This window comes from Panthera tigris, chromosome C1 (assembly GCF_018350195.1).
Source record: "Panthera tigris isolate Pti1 chromosome C1, P.tigris_Pti1_mat1.1, whole genome shotgun sequence".
In the NCBI taxonomy this organism is placed as follows: domain Eukaryota; kingdom Metazoa; phylum Chordata; class Mammalia; order Carnivora; family Felidae; genus Panthera; species Panthera tigris.
Window position 1 is genome coordinate 76,586,902 of NC_056667.1, and position 19,627 is coordinate 76,606,528.

The following is a 19,627-nucleotide window of genomic DNA, read 5'->3' on the forward strand; positions in this document are numbered from 1 at the left end:
TCTGGGTTAGGTCCTGTATACTAAGGAATTGGCTTTATCTGAGGAGAAGGTCTAACCTTTGCTCTCAGCTTCTGGGATTCACTCTGTCATATCTGGTAGGAGTGTCTTTGTTTAGGGCAGGGACTGTCCACACAAGAAAGACCAACAATGTACTTGGGGTCAGGGCTTTGGGTCATGCAGTGTCATTGGACCTGGAGCCTGAGTTCACTCGTGTAGCAATCAAGTGGCCACGCCTACGTAATGAAGCCCCAGAGAAAACTCTGGACACTGAAGCTCAGGCTTCTGTGCCCCTGTGAGCATTGTCATTCACTGATGTTGGGAGCATAACACATCCTAACTCCATGAGAAGGGTACAATGGAAGCTTTAAATTTGAAGCCCTCTCAGTCTCTGCCATATGCGTTTCTTCTTTCACTTGATTTTTATCTGTATTCTTTCCCTGTAATTCAACTATGACGGCTTTCTGTGAGTTCTGAGACGTTACAGGGAATTATGGAAGCTGAAGATGATTTGGGGACTCCCTGAACATGGAGCTCATGAGGGCAGTCTTGGGGACTATGCCTTCAAATTTGGAAGCTTGTCTAACTGTGTGGTGTACGTCTTCAATCCTCCCACAGCACGCCGTCACTACTCCTATTATAGCATCCAACACATTGTTCTTCTTGTCTGTCTGTTTTTTAAATATTTAATTATGTTATGGCAATAAAAATGCCCAGTAGAAAGGTGTGTCTGTTTTCCTATCAGTCGTTGTATAGTGATAATGGGGAAACTGAGGTTCAGAGTGAATAAGCAGCTTGCCCAGAGTCACTTAGTTAGTAAGTGGTAAAGCCAGGATTCATTGGAGCCTAGTCACTCTGGCTCCAGAGTTCAAGTTATTAATCACCACACCATTCTGCCTCAGCGTTTGCTGCAAATAACGGAAACACAACACAGAACTTAAGTTTAAATCCTAACCCCCACAAACAAACAAAGAATTCGTTGTTAGTTCTCCTCCTCCTCCTCCTCTTGTTTCACTCTCTCCTTCTCCCCACTCTGCTTCTGCTTTTGTCTATGCAAGACAGATGAAAACAATAGATGTACAGCATGGGGAAGTACGGAAGGGAGTAACAAATGGAGAGACTTCAAAGGGAAAAGCCACTGGACCTCTGGCTAACTGGATTTGGAAGACAAAGAAGGAAAAGTCAACAAAGTCTTCACAGTTTTTAACCTGGTTAACTTGGAGGATGTTCTGGTCCATGATAGAGAGAGACAATTTCAAGGGAAAATAATAAAATAGCTTTTTTTTTTTTATTTTATTAAGGTATAATTTACATACAATAAAATTTACACACGTTGAGCACATAAGTTGACTTTTGACAAATGTACATCAAGAGATAAAACATTTACAGGTCACCCAAAAGTTCCCAGATGTCCCTTCTTTCCCTTGTCATGCCTCACAGCCACTAATTTGATTTCTATTTCTAAAGATTGATTTTACCTGTTCCAGAACTTCATTTAAACAGAATTATACCCCTCCTTATATTGTCTGTATCTAGTTTCTTTTGCTTAGTATAATGGCTATGCGTCTCATCCGTGGTGTTGCATATATCAGTAATTTGCGGAGGTGAGGGATGGTGTAAACGGTATCTCATTGTATGAACAAACCATAATTTGTTTATTCCTTTATCAGTTTATGAACATGTAGTTAGGTTTCCAATTTAGAGTAATTGTAAATGAAGCTGCCATAAACATCCAGTATATGTTGTCGGGGGGCAAGAATTTCTTGTTTCCTTCAAGGTCCTTCTAGCTGGACTAGGAATCAAACTGACATGAGACAGATTAACAGGAGAAAATCAAATTTAATAGCGTACCTATGGGGAATGTGCATAGACATGGAAATTCCAAAGGTAGGCAAAGTGAGTATATATATATATATATATATATATATATATATATATATACACATATATCCTGAACTAAGGAGAAAGGGGGTAGGGGTCGAGAGAAAGGGGTAGGGGTCGAGGCGACTTCAAAGGGAAGGAATGCAATTCACAGGAAGATGAAAAAGAGTAAGTGTTTGGTAAACAAAGGTTTATGGGGCCACTCAGAAATAATGGGATCTGGAGCATTTGATCAAACAGGCCTTGCTGTTCCTCCCTATCTACAATTACCTACTTCACAGTATAATGTTGTTTTCTATGGTGATAGCTCTCTTCGTGGAGCAGGTCCTCTATCTAAATTCTTTTTAGGCAACCGTAGGGGAGGTAAAGGGCTTTTCCCAAATCTGTTGGGTTTTGATGGCTTTTTAACTCAAAATAATCTTCATGCCAAAGTGAGCAGGGGAGGCCTGCTCTTGTCCCCTTTTATTGACAGATGTTTTCATTTCTTGTGGGTAAATACCTAGGAAGCAGAATTACTGGCTCATAGGGTTGATGTGTGTTGAACTCCTAAATGGTTTTTGGAAGTGGTCGCCCCATTTTATGCTCCGACCAGCAATGCAGGAGTGCTGCTTCCCAACTTTGTCAATCCACACGGTAGCCAGTCTTTTTGGTTTTGTGAATCTGTGAGTGTGAAATAGCATCTAACTGTGTGTATTAAATACCTATTGGTATTACCAATATACCACATCATAAGAATTCACCCCTTATAAGTACACACACTGTTCAATGACTTTTTTAAAAAAATTTTCCCTAATGTTTATTTTTGAGAGAGAGAGACAGAGTGAGTGAGGAAAGGGCAGAGAGAGAGAGAGAGAGAGAGAGACAGAATCCAAAGCAGGCTCCAGGCTCTGAGCTGCCAGCACAGAGCCAGCTCAGAGCCTGACACAGGCTCGAACTCATAGACTGCAAGATCATGACCTGAGCCAAAGTCAGATGCTTACCCGACTGAGCCACCCAGGTGCCCCCTACACAGTTCAATGATTTTTAGTACATTTAGAGACTTGTGTAAATATGACCACAAGCCAGTTTTAGAATATTTCTATTTTCCCCAAAAAAGTTTCCTCACATTCACTTGCAATTGGTCTCTGCTTCCATTCCCAGCCCAAGGGAATCCACCCATCTACTTTCTGTCTCTGTAAATTCACCTGTTCTGGCTATTTTAGGTAAATGGGATCCTACAATGGGTAGTGTTTTGCATCTGGCTTCTTTTGCTTATAATATTTTTGAGATTCATCCATATTGTAGTTTGTATGTCAAGAACCATGGAAGGTCTGAAATTTTACCCTGATTGCAAACTAGCAACTTAGCCTGCCACAATTTCATGACTGAAGACAGGAGGCTCCCGGGTCAGGGAGAAAGGACTTCATTACTCATGGCCCAGCAGGCAGCATGAGCTCACTTTTGTGCTGATCCCTCTGCCCCTCAAGTCCCACAGGTATGCTGCAAGTGGGGCCACATGAATGCACATCCAGTGGGCTTATGTCAAAGCTGAGGAATTCTAAGCTTAGGAAATCCCAATTTTTTTGTAATGAGCTGCAAGCAAACCCATTTGACGTTTGCCCCGGAGAGAGACATTATCTTTATTATACTGGACATTAAACAAATCTTCCCTCTGCTCCACAGGGAGGCACTATCTCAATCTTCCCCATCTGTTTGCTAAACAACCATCGTTGGGAAAAAATGGTCTGGAATGAAGACAATCAGTGCCCTAGACCATGGAGAATTTTCTCCAAACAATATTTCAGTAGTTTCTTTCTTTCTTTCTTTCTTTGCAAAATAATATTCCATAGAAAAAAAATCTTATATGTAGAAAGAAAGAAAGTTTTTTTTTTGGTAGAGTATGCCACATTTTGTTGATGTCTTCCTCGGTTGTTAGATATTTGGATTATTTCCAGTTTGGGGCTATGATTCACAAGCATGCCTTTGTCTGAACGAGAAATTTCATTTCTCTAGATTCTTAGGAGTGGGATTGCTGGATCATATGGTAACTTAATGTTAAATTTTTAAAGAAACTGCCAAACCGTGGGGCACCTGGGTGGCTCAGTTGGTTGAGCGTCCGACTTCAGCTCAGGTCATGCTCTCACACTGTGGGTTCAAGCCCCGTGTCGGACTCAGTGCTTACAGCTTGGAGCCTGAGGCCTGCTTCAGATTCTGTGTCTCCCCCATTCTCTGCCCCTCCCCTGTTCATGCTCTGTCTCAAAAATAAATAAAAACATTTTAAAAACATTAAGAAAAAAGAAACTGCCAAACTGTTTTCCAAATTGGCTGTATCATTGTACATTCCCATTAGCAAAGTATGACGGTTCCGGTATCTAAACATCTTTTCCAACACTGAGCATTAGCTATCTTTTTGAGAGTAGCCATTCTACAGGATATGAAGTGTTCTAATTTGTAGTTCTAATTTGCATTTCCCTAATGACTAATGCTGTTGAGCATCTTTTCACATGCTTATTAGCCATTTGTGTAGTTTTCTTAGTGAAAGGTCTACTTAAACCTTTTTCTCATTTCATAATTAGATCATTTGTCTTATTATTGAGTTATAAGTGTTCTTCCTCCCTTCTGGATACAAGTTCTCTTCCACATATGTGATCTGCAAATATTTTTTCCCAGTCTGTGTCTTGTTCTTTCATTTTCTTAATGGTGTCTTTTGTTGTTGTTATTGGTTTTTTTAAGTTTTATTGAGATATAATTTACATACCATAAAGCCCACCTGTTCAAAATGTACATACAACTCTATGGCTTTTAGTATACTTACAGAGTTGTGCAGTATCACCATATTCTTATTTTAGAATATTTTCATCATCTTCAAAAGAAACTTTGAACCCATTAGCAGTCATTCTCCATTCTCCCCTCCCATGTAGCCTCTGACAATAATGAATCTTTCTGTGTCTGAAAACTTGCCTATTCTGGACATTTCATATAAAAGGGATTATACAATATGTAGTCTTTTGTGACTGGCTGCATTTACTTAGCATGATGTTTTTGTTCATCCATACTGTCACATATATTAATACTTCCTTTTTTTTCCTTTAAATCAATGATAATGTGGCATTGCATGGATATACCACATTTTGTTTAGCCACTAACCTAGTTGATGGACATTTGGGTTGTTTCTACTTTTTGGCTGTTATGAATAATGCTCATTCATGTGCAAGTTTTAGCGTAGACATATGTTTTCAGTTATTGTGGGTAGATATCTAAGACTGGACTTGCTGGGTCAGATGACACCTCTGTGTTTGACATTTTGATGACCTGCCAAACTGTTTTCCAAAGTGGCTGCGTCTTTTCACATTCCCCCCAGCAGTGTATGACAGTTCTAATTTTCCCACTTCCTCACCAATACTTGCTATTATCTTTTTTTAAAAATTTTTTTAATGTTTATTTTTGAGAGAGACAGAGTGTGAGTGGGGGAGGAGCAGAGAGAGAGGGAGACACAGAATCCAAAGCAGGCTCCAGGCTCTGAGCTGTCAGCACAGAGCCTGATGTGGGGCTTGAACTCAGAAACGGTGAGATCATGACCTGAGCTGAAGTCGGACGCTTACCGACTGAGCCACCCAGGCACCCCAATCTTTTTTTTTTTTTATCATAGTCATTCCAGCAGATGTAAATTGGTATCTTATTGCAGGTGTTAATCTGCATTTTCCTAGTGACTACGGATGCTGAGCAGCTCTTCATGTGTGTATTTACCATTTGTGTATGTCTGAAGAAATATCCACTCAAAAGCCTTGCTCATTTTCTAATTTCATTATTTTTTTATTGTTGGGTTATAAAAGCTCTCTCATATTCTAGCTATGAGTGCCTTATCAGATTAATGGTGTTTTTTGAAGTGGCAAAGATTTTCATTTTCGTGAGTTTGCTTTGGGCATTGTATCTAAGAAAACTTTGCCTCATCCAAAGTCACAAAGGTTGCCTTCCATGTTTTCTTGTAGAAGTTTTATATTTAACTATTACACTTAGGTCCATGATCTGACACTGAGGTCTTTAAGATCATCTTTGTGTATTTCGTGAGGTAAGTGCACTTTTTTGTATATGCATATCGGATTGTAGGGATTCCTGCATATGGACATCCAGTCCCAGCATTTTATTGGAAAGGTTACAGTTGGCCCATTGAATTGTGTTTGTACCTCTGTTGAAAATCAACTCACCACAACTGTGAGATTTATTTCTGGACTCTCAATTCTGTTCTATTGACCTACATGCCTGTCCTTGTACCAATGCTACACTGTCTTCACTACTGTGATTCCTGTGTCTCTATAGTAAACTCTGTGAGTGAGTAGTAGAAGTCCTCTTTTTTCTTTTTAACAATTGTTTTGGGCTATTCCAGTTCCTTTGTATTTCCATGTAAACTTTAAGATCATGTTGTCAACATATACGAAAAGGCTGGGATTTTGATAGGGATGTGTTGAATTTATGAATCAATTTGGGGAGAAATGTCACCCTAAAAATATTGATTGATTCTTCTAATTCATGGACCTGGGATGTCTTTTCCTCTATTTAGATCTTCTCTAATGTGTCCCATCCACGTATTGTCCTTTTTAGTGTATGTCTTCCACCGTTAAATTAAATTTATTGCTACATATATTTTTTGATGTTATTGCGAATGCAATTGTTTTCTTAATCTTATTTTTGGATTGTTGGGTGTGCATATACAGGAGTATAACTGGTTTTTGTGTCTAGCTCTTGTGTCTTGGGACCTAACTCAACCTGTTCGTTTGTTCTAGTATTTTGTCCTAGATTCTTTGGGATTCTCTACGTACAATGCTTTTTTAAATATTTTTTTTAAGTTTATTTATTTGTTTTGAAAGAGGGAGAACATGAGCAGGGGAGGGGCAGAGAGAGAGAATCCCAAGCAGGCTGCCAGCGCAGAGCGCGATGCTGGGCTCGAACTCACAAACTGTGAGAACATGACCTGAGCTGAAACAGAGTCGGATGCTTAACCTACTGAGCTCCCCAGGAACCCCCTGTACATACAATGTTGTGTCATGCATGAATGAAGACAGTTTTACCTATTTCTTTCCAATCTAAATGCATACATTTATTTGCCTCACAGAAAGGGTAGGAGGAAACATCCTTGCCTTGCTCCTGATCTTAGAGAGAAAGTATTTCATCTTTCACTATAAATATAATGTTAGTTGTATGCAATTGCTCCTCAAGAGTTTTCAGAAACACAGAAAACAAGAGTGTACATCCTGATGATAGTCCTTGCTAATCTAATTGGCTTGGCTGAAAGAAGAGAAAGAGAATGGGACAGAGACAGGGATAGAGATGGATATAGAGATAGAATGGTAAAGGCATGAACGATTCATGTGAATGACATCAGCCAAGTTGATTCTGTCAATGGGTTGTAACCAAGAAGGCAAGGAGGGCCTGGACAGGAAATGATAAAAATCAAGACAATGCCCAGTGGCATTCTGTCATCACAAAAATCCTTATCTCAAGATAAGAGTAAGTGCTATCTTAAACTGAGAGCTGGGAAAAAGAGGCTCCCTGAACTGGCATTATCTGTGTGGAAAATGCTGTTGGAAGGATTGGGACAGGATGTAGACATGCATTAAGGGAGGGCAAATCCCTTCAGTATGAAAACAGAGCTTGAAATATTACATTAGCCAAGTGTACCGGCTGCCCTGCGCATTAAATATTCATACTAAAATCCCCGTCAATCAACAGGAACAACCTTGTCCCACTCAGATCTACTAAAGAGAAGCTGTGCAGGTTATTCAACAAATTACAAGGGAAAAGGGACTTGGCTTTTGTTGTCCACAATGTTGCCAAAGATGCATTTGGTACTGAAGATCAGACTGTCCCCTTTCTTGCCTATCTTTTGACAGACGTGATTGCATTACGCTGGAAGTGTAACTTAACCTGTAAGGGCCTCAGTCTTCTCACCTGATGGATGGAGATCATAAGAGTGCTTATGTCCTCAGAGGGCTATAGTAAGAACCAAAGGAAATAATGTGGGTAAAGTACCGATATGAAACACTCAAGAAATGGGAGCTATTGTTATCTTGAATTCAGGCAGAAATACATTCATTAGCCAACTCATAACCACATCAGCAGGAACCTTAGGCCCCACTGCACCTCACAACCCTATATACATTGGGATGTAGCAAAGAGTTAAATATCCCCCAAAGGGCTTTGGCCTGGCGCCGAGGCTGACACGGGAAACCACGCTTCCCACAGAGAGGTGGTGGCCTGACCTATGGGGCCGGGGTGCGGTGATCTATTGGCCAAGTCTGCTTTACAAAACCCTGCCCGCAGGGGTCTGTGTGACCTGAGCCTTTCCTTACTTGGCCTCTGCGTGACGGGCCTGCAGGGAATATTAGCCGTTCAGGAAGCTGTGCTGTGTGAAGGAAGGCACACTGACCCAATTTCCCGTCCCGCCTTTCCCTCTTGTAAGCTGAGAGATTGTGCACCCGTCAGGTCATTTCTGTCAACGTTAGTCTCCTATCTCCCAAAATAAGGGCAGATCGGAGATTTATATGTGGGCATGGGGTTTAGCACTTTAACATACAGTCTCCCTTTTGATTCCTGCAAGACTGTGGGTTGCTCAAAGCAGGAATTCTCTCTCCCAATTCACCGTGAGCACACTGAGCCTGAAAAGGTTAAAGGGCTTGTTCAAAGTCACAGAGATCACCCCTGATTCCTCCAGGGCACTACGTGGAGGAAAGAAGATTAAGGATGTGAAAGCGCTTGGCACACTTTGTGACTTGAAAGCACCACGCCACATCCTCGAATCCTCATCAGCCGGACCAGAAGACGCAGGTGGGGGGCTATTTATAGAGAACTACGGTTTGGCTTTGGCCTGCTGCACCACTGTATTTGAGAGGAATATCGACGCCACCAATGCTTAGTATACCAAGATTTCTTAAACGTATTGTGTGGAAAAAGTGTGCTCTCACCGTCTCACCATCATCTTCCTTACCATTAACAACACCATTGCTGAAGTCATGCTGGCACACCATGCACCAGGGCCCCGCCCGTAGGGCTTCATGTTCCACATCACATTTATTCCCCCAATGTCAACTGAGGACTTAAAAAATACCTCTGAGAAAGGTACTATTATTATATACCCATTACATAGAAGAAACTGAGGAACAGAGTTTGAATACTTGACTATCGTTTATGTATAACAAAATAGAAACGGCGTTATATTTGGGTACTTGAAAAAGTTACATTTTGCAGGCATGTAAACATTTATTAATTTTGATGCTGTACAGTTTACCGCCAGTTTTTTTTCCTAAGTCTGAAACCTTTTTTATAGGTCCTTAGGAATTGTGCCTATAATGCCTTGTTCACGTCCCTGCGGGAAGAAACCTCTGTGAGCTGAGACATGAGCTTTACATAACAATGAGAGAAGGAACTGCGATCTAGCAGATGGTTGTGCTGGCTCACTGTCATGCAAAACATGACACCACTAATGGAGGAGCTCCCAAATTGAATCCTTGGCGGAAGCTTAAAAAAAAATACAGATTCTTAGGCCAAGTTTCTCTGTGTGCTCAAGGCCCCATCCCCAGCCCTACCTCCCTCCTACTGGTCTGTTAGGTCTAATCCACCACCCCCTATTTTTATTCTGTCAAATGGCAAAACAAAAACAATTTAGTAATGAATAGGACGTCCTTCATTTAAGGGAAAACAATCCATGGGTTGGGGGAGTACAGCACTCACACGAGCAGTGGAGCCCTCTTGCAGAGGGATATTTGGGCAAGAGCCAGTGGAAGAGGCAACAAGAAACAGCATGATTGGCTAGAAGATGAGAATTTCCTTATAAGGCTAGCAGGTCTTGTTTTGTAGGGTAAGGTGAGCTAGCCAAATCAGAGTTGGTGCTCTGATTGGTGTATGTTAGGTTTCCTTGGCAGTGAGGTGTTTCCTGTAAATGCAGGCTGACTTAGGTTTTAGATCTGCGACCTGGGACAGGGCACTGTGGGGTGGCCTCCATTTTGTGGGTTTCAATACATGAATTGGCTTTGTCACTACAGAGTGCTATGTAGACATAGCTTCAAATCACCATTCTGTCAGGATTACTGCCCTCGAGTCCCTGCACCAGAATTCCTGGAGAGGCCTTTAGAGTCTCTCCCCTCCCCTGACTTCACTCTGCTTGTAAAGTCAACGTGTCCTCCCCCTTGGCTCACCCCTCGGCCTCGATTTCTCCCTGATTCAACTTCCCTGTCTCCTCTGGGCCCACTCCCTCCCCATTGCCTCATCTGCTGCTCTCTCTTGATGGGCTGGTTCTCTACCCTTTGCCTGCAGACTTGCTGGGGACCCACCTTCTCTTGTTTCCAGCTGGACCTGGACCAGAATTGTGAGGCAGTTTCTCTGGTGGTGAAATACTTCATATCAGGTGCAAATTATGGTCACCCCTGAATAGCTGCCCTCAATAGGCCTTACCCATGCATGCGTCTGTTACGGGAATTCATCAATGTTTTCAGGTTTCATCCAATCATCCCCTTCTGACATTATGAAATAAATCTCCGAGGCAGGTAGGCACGGCAGCAGTTTTGATTGAAGGAAGGAGTTTGGGGGCAGGTGGGAGGAGGGCAGCCGCAGCAGGAAAATGAAAGTAATATTTACTGAACATTTGTTTGGAGCATTTAAATATCGAAGGAAGGAGATCTCGGCGTACTAAGTCATAAGTACTCACAACAAGCCTGTGAGGACAATGTTGTTATTCTTGTCACACAAATAAAGATACTGGGACTTAAAGAATTTAACTATTTTGTCTCAGGTCAGACTATCAATAGGAAACAGAACCAGGACTAGAATCCACACTTTGGAATTGGCCCCAAAGCCCATTGCTCTATGAGGTCATAATTCCTGAGACTACTAGATGACTACTTTTTAGCCTTCCCAGATGATCCCTTGTGTCTAGAATCCCCCAGCTGAACTTTAAGGAGGCTGAACCCCGCCTCCGCTGGGCTTCACTTTAGAACATCCTTGCTTTCTGGCTCCACAAAGCCCAAGGAAAGACTTTTCCCTTTGAAGTACAGCTTCTCTCTCAGGTGATTTGAAACATTCGAGGCAAAGCACGAGCGTTTGCCTGGTTCATAAGCACAAGTCCCCGAGAACCTGCAGAGATCACGTGGTGCAGTGAAAAGCTGGCGCATGCCCATAGAGGCGCGGCTTCTGCCACCAGCCGGCTCTACCCAGCTTCAGTGGCTCTGAGCTTTATAGGCCCCTGCAGTTGGCTGCCCAAGTCTTGTATGGATCTGCTTTTTAATGCTTCTAATTGGGCTTTTTGATTTTATAAGGTTGCATTTGACAGGAAAACTGATTTCTGTTCTTTAGAAAAGATTGGTTGTGTGGAGCCTTTCGTGTATCAGGAAAACTTCTTTTACACTCCAGAGTCGTCTGTCTCTGACCAAATGAAAATCACAGAGGAGACAGAAGATTTTAAATGAGAGGAAACGAAGGGTGAGTCAAACAGTAACACTAGACTGGGCTCTTGCTTTTAGCAGATAATCTCCAATAATCCACATAAAGCAAGAATAAAATGCCACAGTTTTGAAATGCCCTGAGGTTCTTGCTTTAATCCTTCTTTCCTTAAAAAAGTTATCTGCTCCATATGTACATGCCACTTCCTACCATCCCCCACTCCCTCCACACCACTCCCTCCCCAGAGCTGAGAGATTCATTTATTCAAGGATTTATTTAGTGTCAATCCACAGCCCATCTGCCTTGCACCAAAAAAAAAAAAAAAAAAAAAAAAAAAAAATTAAAAAGCAAAATATGCTCCCTTTCTGTTCTTTCAACACAGGAATGAACACCCTTCCCCCACACTCCTCACTCACTCACTTGCCTCCTTTTTCAGTTATTCTGTGTGTAAAGCAAAGAAATTCTTTGCTTCACTTATCCTTCCTAAACTTACCAAATCTAGGCTTTGTTCCTAGGCCTCTAAAATCACTCCTCCAGAAACACAAGTTTTTGAGGAGTGAGGTTAGACGGAAGTTGGTATTTTGTCAATCAGTCTGTTTGAGAGCTTTTTACACTTGTAAAGTCCTTTCAAAAGTCTATGATTCTGGATAAACATCTGGATGCAGGCTGCCTGAGGGGGGCTCAGGAAACTTCATTTTACCTTTCTTTTCCATGAATATTGGTAAGAAGTTTTGCAAAAAGATGACCATAACACTGACAGCAACACTAAGTGGTGACTAAAACAAGAAAATGGATAAATGTTACATGCAGAGGCTGAAGGTGAAGTCCGTGAAATTAGTGATTTTGATAAAACCAAAGAGCCAGTCTCCACAGTTGCTTTTCTCTCTGCTTTTTCTAAATCGACCAGAGGTTGCTTCTCCTAGTCACATTTTCTTTCCTGTGACATCTGGAGACCTGGGGTACTGAATTCAGACAGCAGATCATGAACAAACCAGTAAGCACCTGCTGTAAGAAACAGAACATGCTTCTCGCACAGCATCCGTGGGACAGAGGAAAAGCTTTTGCTTTCACTGCAGGTGGATTAGAGGCAGTGATTGGGGAGGGGGTAGAGGGACTGCTGTTTTGTCAGGACCTAGAGACACTCACAAGACTTGTGAATTTTAAACAGGTTGCCCGACCTGACCTCACTTTGATTCGGGGGAACTTACCCATCTAGGACCATTAGAGAGAGACTTTTCATTATTCTAAGGTTCCAAGAGAAAAGGTGTTATGGACGCCTGAGAGTTGCTTATATGTGAAAGCAAATGCAATATCAGGAGAGAGGCTGGGAAAGAGGCTTGGGGTATGTGAGCCTTTGGATAAGAGAGAACAGAATGGTCAGTATCTGGCTGGCCACCAGCCAAAGGACCATCAGCACCAGTGATTCCCAGAAGGCTGGTTTAAAATGCACATGCCCCAGATGGACTGACCCAGAGTCCTTGGGGGTGGGCCCAGCACTCCAGAGTTTCCCTAGCTTTTCGGGCCTTTCTGATGCATACTGCAGTTTGAAAATCATTGCTTTAAAAACCATTGGAGGAGTGCCTGACTGGCTCTCAGGGTGGTGAGTTTGAGACCCATGTTGGGTGTAGAGATTACTTAAAATTTTTTTTAAAGTTTATTTATTTTTGAGAGAGAGAGAGAGTGAGAGGAGCATGCAGGGGAGGGGCAGAAAGAGAGGGAGAGAGAGAATCCCAAGCAGGCTCCTCACTGTCAGTGAGGAGCCAGGTGTGGGGTTCGAACTCATGAACTGTGAGATCAAGACCTGAGCCTAAGTCAGATGCTTAACTGACTAAGCCACCCAGGTGCCCCCCCACCAAGTTTTTTTTTTTATTATTATTATAGAAACAAAAGAAATAAAAAAAAAAAACTGGAGCCAATCTTACCTGTCACAACTTAGAGGTAGATACAGATGATCACTCATTGATTCTAACAAATGAACATATACTTAACTGTAGCTTGTTTCATGTGGGTGCCTAGATAGCAGCTAGCCAGGACCATTGGGGCCCCTATTCAGCAGAAAGTGGCCACATGGAGACTGTAGATTCTGACCAGTCCCTCTTAACATCTCTCCTTCTTCATCTCCTTTACCTCCCTTCTTTCGTTTGTACATTGTAAAATGTATAAACTCACTGTATTGCCATTACTTTTCTCGACGTTGCCACTTTCTAAGAACTGTGGAATGCTGACTTTAAGGGCAATACAGCTTGACTCATTGGAATAGATTAAATGTGGGGACAGTTGGCTGAGGCTACCTTCTCTGCTTGGTGAGAGGAAAAGACATTTGAGAAGGTGGGTTCTAGCTGGATCTTGAGTGCTAGGCAGGCTTTTAGCATTTTAGGATCAGTTTCTAGAACCAAGATAGAAAAGCCTAGACATGGGAGTTGGGCGTGTGGGGTACAATGGAAGACAGAAAATCCAATGGGTCTCTCAGACTCAGATTGGAGAAGATGAGTTGAATACAGAAAGGATCTTACCAAAGGGGCACCTGGGTGGCTCAGTTGGTTAAGCATCTGACTTCAGCTCAGGTCATGATCTCACAGTTCAGGAGTTTGAACCCTGCATCAGGCTCTCTGCTGTCATGCAGAGCCTGCTTCAGATCTTCTGTCCCCCTCTCTCTCTGCCCCTCCCCTACTCACATTCTCTCTCTCTCTCTCTCAAAAATAAATAAAACATTAAAAAAGAGAGAGAGAAAGAATCTTACCAATTATCTTCATTGATCACCATGAGCTGGGTACCTTACTTATTACGTCCCATTTCATAACAATCCTACAAGGTGGAATTCTACTTTACAAATATATAAAGTGAAGCACAAAGAGACCACATTTGTATGGATCTGAACTGAAATATTTCTACGTCTGGCTCCAAAGTCCATGCTCTTTCTTTGTACCAACTTTCTCCGTTGACCTTGAGTGACAGGATAATTATGGCTGGCAGTCACATCCAGTACTTCCTATGTGCCAGGAACTGCACAAAGCACTTTATATCCATCAGCTCATTTACTCTTTACAATAAGCCTATGAGTTAAGTATTCTTGTTACCACTTACAGATAAGGAACTGAAGCCCAGAGAAAATTAGCAAATACAGAGCCAGGTTTTAACCTAGGACTCTGATTCTGTAACCCAGGCTCTTAATCATACTGTGAGATTGTGTCTGTTGTGGAAAAGTTTCTGAGCTGGGGTCCCAGAATCCTGGTACCATATACTAATACTTTTCCTGGATGAAGCCAGTAACAGATCAGGGAATTGTTCTTTCTTCCCTTAAGTCCTCAGCCTTTCCTGTATCCTCCTTGTTCCTCCCTGTCCCAAACACACAACTGTGCTGCATTTGTTTAACAGACAATGTACATTGGAACTCGTTGAGCTCAAGAAACTAGCTGTCTCCCCTACCTGAGTAGGGTCTTTGGCAATGGTGATGGCCCCCTAAGTTCCCCTGACAGGGACAAAAGATTGTTCTTGCAGTGCTAATGCCTGGGAAGACACCCTGATTATGAAACCTCTGGTCAACCATGTTTAAAAAAAACATCTCATACTAGTCTTTCTTTGGTTTAGAAGGTACTTCAGTTCTATCAGGGGTGTCTATACACAACTGAGAAAACATTAGTACAAGTTCACAGTTTTTAGTACAAGTTCAACTAAAAGCATTTATTGAGCACTTATTTTATATCAAGCACAAGGAATATTGAAGGGCTTGGGGGTATTTTCCATGTAGAGTGGCCAACCCAATCCAAGTTTTTTGGGACTGTCTTGGTTTTATAACTGAAAGTCCTAAGCCCCAGAAAAACCTTCAGTCCTGGGCAAACCAGGATGGTTGGTCGTTCTAACAGATGACCTACATAGGGTCTCTGTCCTCAAAGAGCTCACTGTCCAGAGATGATGTAGGAAAACACATAAAGTAATCATGACAATGTAAAGATTTAGGCGCAGGGTTTCATTAAGGAGGAAATGGCAACTTGATGTATTTACTGGGCCCATTAATTCTGTAATACAGAAATAGTTTTGGGGCGCCTGGCTGGCTCCGTGGAGTGGGCAACTCTTAATCTCAGGGTTGTGAGTTCAAGTCCCATGTTGGGTGAAGAGATTACTTAAAAATAAAATCTTTTAAAAAAATAAAAGAAAGAATTTCCATTCATTATAACCTCTGGGCATTAGCTCATTAATGGATTGCACTGTGAAATGGAAATTATGATGGAACAAATAATTCAAGCAAAGTTTTGGTTTTGTCTAAAATGAACTATTTTCCCCTGTAAGGAATTCTCCCTTCACTCTGTTGGTGATCCAATCTTCATGGGTTTTTTTTGCTACAATATTTACTGAGTGCATCTAGACATTGTCTCTACCAGTGCTGTCCAATAGAAATATAATACAGATCACGTATGTAATATAAAATTTTCCATTAACCATGTTTAAAAAAAGTAAAAAGGAACAGTTAACATTAATTTTAGTAATATATTAAACCAACATATTAAAATGTTATTATTTAAAAATTTTTGAATGTTTATTTTTGAGAGAGAGACAGAGTGTAAGCAGGGGAAGGGCAGAGAGAGAGGGAGACACAGAATCTGAAGCAGGCTCTGAGCTGTCAGCACAAAGCCTGATGCAGAGCTTAAGCTCACAAACAGTGAGATCCTGAGCCGAAGTCGGACACTTAACCAACTGAGCCACCCAAGCACTCCTAAAATGTTACTATTTTAATATGTGATCAATGTTAAAATTATTGAGGGTTTTTTTGTTTTTTTTGTTTTGTAACTAAGCCTTCAAAATTCAGCCTAGACATACTTCAAAGGCTCAGTAGCCAGAATTGACTAGTGGTTATAGTAGTTACAGTTTGTGGTGCCACACAGCCAAGTGTAGAATAGAAACAGTTAGTTTGCTAATTCAAGTCAAAACTCTTTGACTAAATTAATAGACTATTTTGAAGGAAAGTACTCACTTCTGCATACATTTTTGACTCATCAATAATCTGGATTATCCTGCCACTTGTCCCTAGGTTTAAACTGAGCTGAACATGAATTCTAAGTAAAGAAGAAGGCTGTGAGCTTGAAACTGTGTGCTCTTTCTTAACCATGGGAGCCCTGCTGAGCACATTGGGAAATGGCCATTCTTAGGCCTGGTTTCACAACATCACCAGGTATTTCCAGTTATCTCAAAGGGGTATCATGAAGTTTGCAAAGCAAAATATAATTTAAATTCTTGGATATATAAAAAGCAATTATTGTATGTGCCTCATGGTATGTGCTTGATGGGAAGGGGGAATTGTGAAACCCAGCAGACAGCGAATTGATGTTGTAATCCCCAAAAGGCTGCAAAACACAAACAAAAATAATGTGACAGAGATGACAAAGCCAGTATGAAAACAACATTGAGCTGGGGTTTAGAAAACCCAGGCCTCCCTCAGCATGCTCTGCCAAATGACTTATCTGTCCAATAATGCTGAATGAACTTTCCATCTTTCTCTCTGTCAAATTTTTTACTCCCCCCACCTTTTGTTTGCTATAAGCAGTTCTGCTATTTTTCTTCATTGACTCTCAAAATGGCTGCCCCCTTACTCTTTTTATTTTTCTTTCTTTGTTCGTTTTGCAAACATTTACTAGGTCTTCCTATGTTTCCAGCATTGAGCGAGGCTGTGGAATTGGGGAAGGAATCACAAAAATGCTCACGATCTAGAGGCTGAGCTGGAGAAACAAACAAAAGTGCTGCAGACTGATCATTTCTGGAAGCAAGTTCTGCATAAAGGGTAAGGGTACAGAACTGTGAAGTCAGTTCTGTTCTGCGTCTGGCTAGGTATGGGTTAGTCCGAGCGGGGATGACTCTACAGTGGTATTATTTGACCCAGTTGGAGGGTAGGGCAGAGACAGAGGAAGCCACTCAATGCAAACAGGCTGGGTCAGGGAGCAAATGTGTTGAACTTTTATGAACTTTCATTGTCAGTTAGCATCTCAGCAGCTTGTGGTTAGACTGGAATTGGACCAGGACCCAGAAGGGCATCAGAAGCAGGCAGGACAGGAATGACTCTGGATGAGAAGCAACTTTTATTGACTTTAACACAGTTTTCTCCAGGGTTGGCCTTGACCTGCCATTCAAAGTAACATCAGTGACACCTCTCACACCATTCCTTCCTCCCTTTTATTTATTCATCAAATAATGTTGAACACTTACTAGATTCCAGGTGTAGGCTGGTGCTAAGAGCAGGAAAATGAATATGAACAATCCCTTACGCTGGGGTGCAGGTGAGGGAGTCACTCAGAGGCACGTGTGTTAGGATGTGGTGTCTGCACTGATAAAGACAAATGTGGAAAATGGGGAAAGTCCCCTACTCAGTACCTTGGAGTTCAGGAGCCAGAGCGCTGGCAAATGGAACATCACCCCACTGCTCCCCTGAGTTCTCAGAAATATTCAAGAGGGCTTTTGACTTCCACAGGTCATGGGAATTGGGGACGTGTATAAGGGAGACACTGTACAATTTCACCTGGATTTTGAGGGCAAAGGAGAGCCCTAGCTGGCATCCAGTCCTGGGAGGGAAGCTATGACTGGAAGCAAGTGATCTCAACGTCCTCACTTTGGGGGCAATGGTGTGTGTGTGTGTGTGTGTGTGTGTGCATGCATGTGTGTGCAAGAGCTGGGTAAGCACTCTCAGAGTGGTGCCACTGTCTGTTCCCTGACTCCTGAATCGCAGCTTTTGTTGGAACCAGATTGTCCTTAGCCATCCTTTCTGCTTTTTTCAAAATCCTTTCTTTAACGACTGAGAAGTCTGGCATAGAAAGAAGTGCAATGTGTCCTCAAATACTGTGACTGGACTCCATATTTCCTGACTCCCCGTGTCCCTATTGCCATCATGCTGCCTTTCTGACCAACTTTGTGAACAAATAGGGGAGCACAGTCATAGACACAGGAAGACCATATCCAAGCCCACTCTGAGCAAGTTTGGGCAGCACTGGCCCAGGCCTTCTGCTCTGTCAGCATGCCCTGAGCAATTACTTAAAGCTCCACTTCTTTCTGGCTGGAGAGCCTTGTCTGTCTTGTTCAGGGCTGCGTCCCAGCACCTGGCAGTTAGGGGCTACTCTGTCACTATTGAGTGATGGATGGGATGTAACTTCATTTAGTTCCAGTCATACAAACCCACACTAAAGCCTCAAGAAACTCTGGGCTCCTTCCCACCGTCAGCAGCAGCTGCCATAGTGACAATAATGCCCTGCATTCAGATGGCCATTTGCTATTTCCAAACCATTTCACTTGCTTGGGACAGTTCCCTTCCCAAGAACTACTCACTCTCCAACACTAGGGGTATATGTGTGAGGGATAACCTCGGCCTGTCCCACCCCCCAACACACACACACACACACACACACACACACACACACACACACGAGGTGGGGGAGTCTCCACAGGGGAAGGGACAGAGAGGAAGAAGAGGATGGAGGCCATGGAATGAATGGCATCTGCCCCTCCTGGCTCCCTCTGGAGACAGGAAGTTAGAGACCAAGGTGATGTAACTACGGGAGAGGGGAGAGACACTGAGTGAGACCCTGGAGCCCAGCCCCACTGCGTCGGGGGTGGGGGCGGGGGTCCCTTCCTCCTCCTCACTGCAGTAAAGTCCACCCAATCTGTCACTGGCACTGGGAGCTTTGGGAACATCCAGAGTCCACTCCCATTGGCACTTTTCTGATTGGCTGGGAGTCACCTCTGTGGGACACAAGAGGAGGAAGAAGGCTGAGGCAGCCTGGTAATAGTAGCTGACCACTTGGGTGTGAGACATGTCCCCTCTGGGGACATTTTGGGGGTGTGGACTGAGGTCACACTTTTAAATGAATGGAGGCAATCAAGCAATACACATAAACCTAAACCTAAACCTAAATGTGCTACTGGGCTACATGAGTTACAGCTCAGCCCTGCATGAGAACTCCTCAGAGGGAAACAGCTTGGGCTGGCCCAGTATTCGTCTCCCTGGAGGCTGGTGAAAGTAGAGGATACTGGAAAAACAATGAAGAAAGAAGTCTTGCTCAATGCCCAGATTGTATGTAGCTTAAAGGGGAGAAATGCCTGACCTCTATGGTTGGCAGCAGAAAATGTCCTGTGAATGACATTGGTTACTGCTGTTTTAGTCAGCCTGGAAGAAGCCCTCAAGATGATTTTATCTAGATCTCTGCCACTCATAGAGGAAAAGCTGTGGCCCAGTGACATGCCCAAGGTCACACGGTCAGTACACGTGTCACCTGGCTGGAGACCCATCTGGCTGGCAGGTGGAGGATCCATCCCACTTGGTCCCAGCCTGGCCAGAGCAGTTCCCCACAGCCCTGTTAGTGCT

The 19,627-nt window shown here is 42.7% G+C and overlaps 1 long non-coding RNA gene across 4 annotated transcripts in view; it reads left to right on the forward strand.

Annotated features, from left to right (window-relative positions):
* The first annotated feature begins 10,773 nt into the window (after window positions 1–10,773).
* Window positions 10,774–19,627, forward strand: part of LOC122241515 — a 36,127-nt gene continuing 27,273 nt past the window's right edge. For all 4 annotated transcript variants that reach the window (XR_006221692.1, XR_006221695.1, XR_006221693.1 and 1 more), the window contains exons 1-4: window positions 10,774–10,913; window positions 11,200–11,325; window positions 16,313–16,453; window positions 16,917–17,059. This is a non-coding gene — a long non-coding RNA (uncharacterized LOC122241515). The remainder of the gene's footprint in view (window positions 10,914–11,199; window positions 11,326–16,312; window positions 16,454–16,916; window positions 17,060–19,627) is intronic.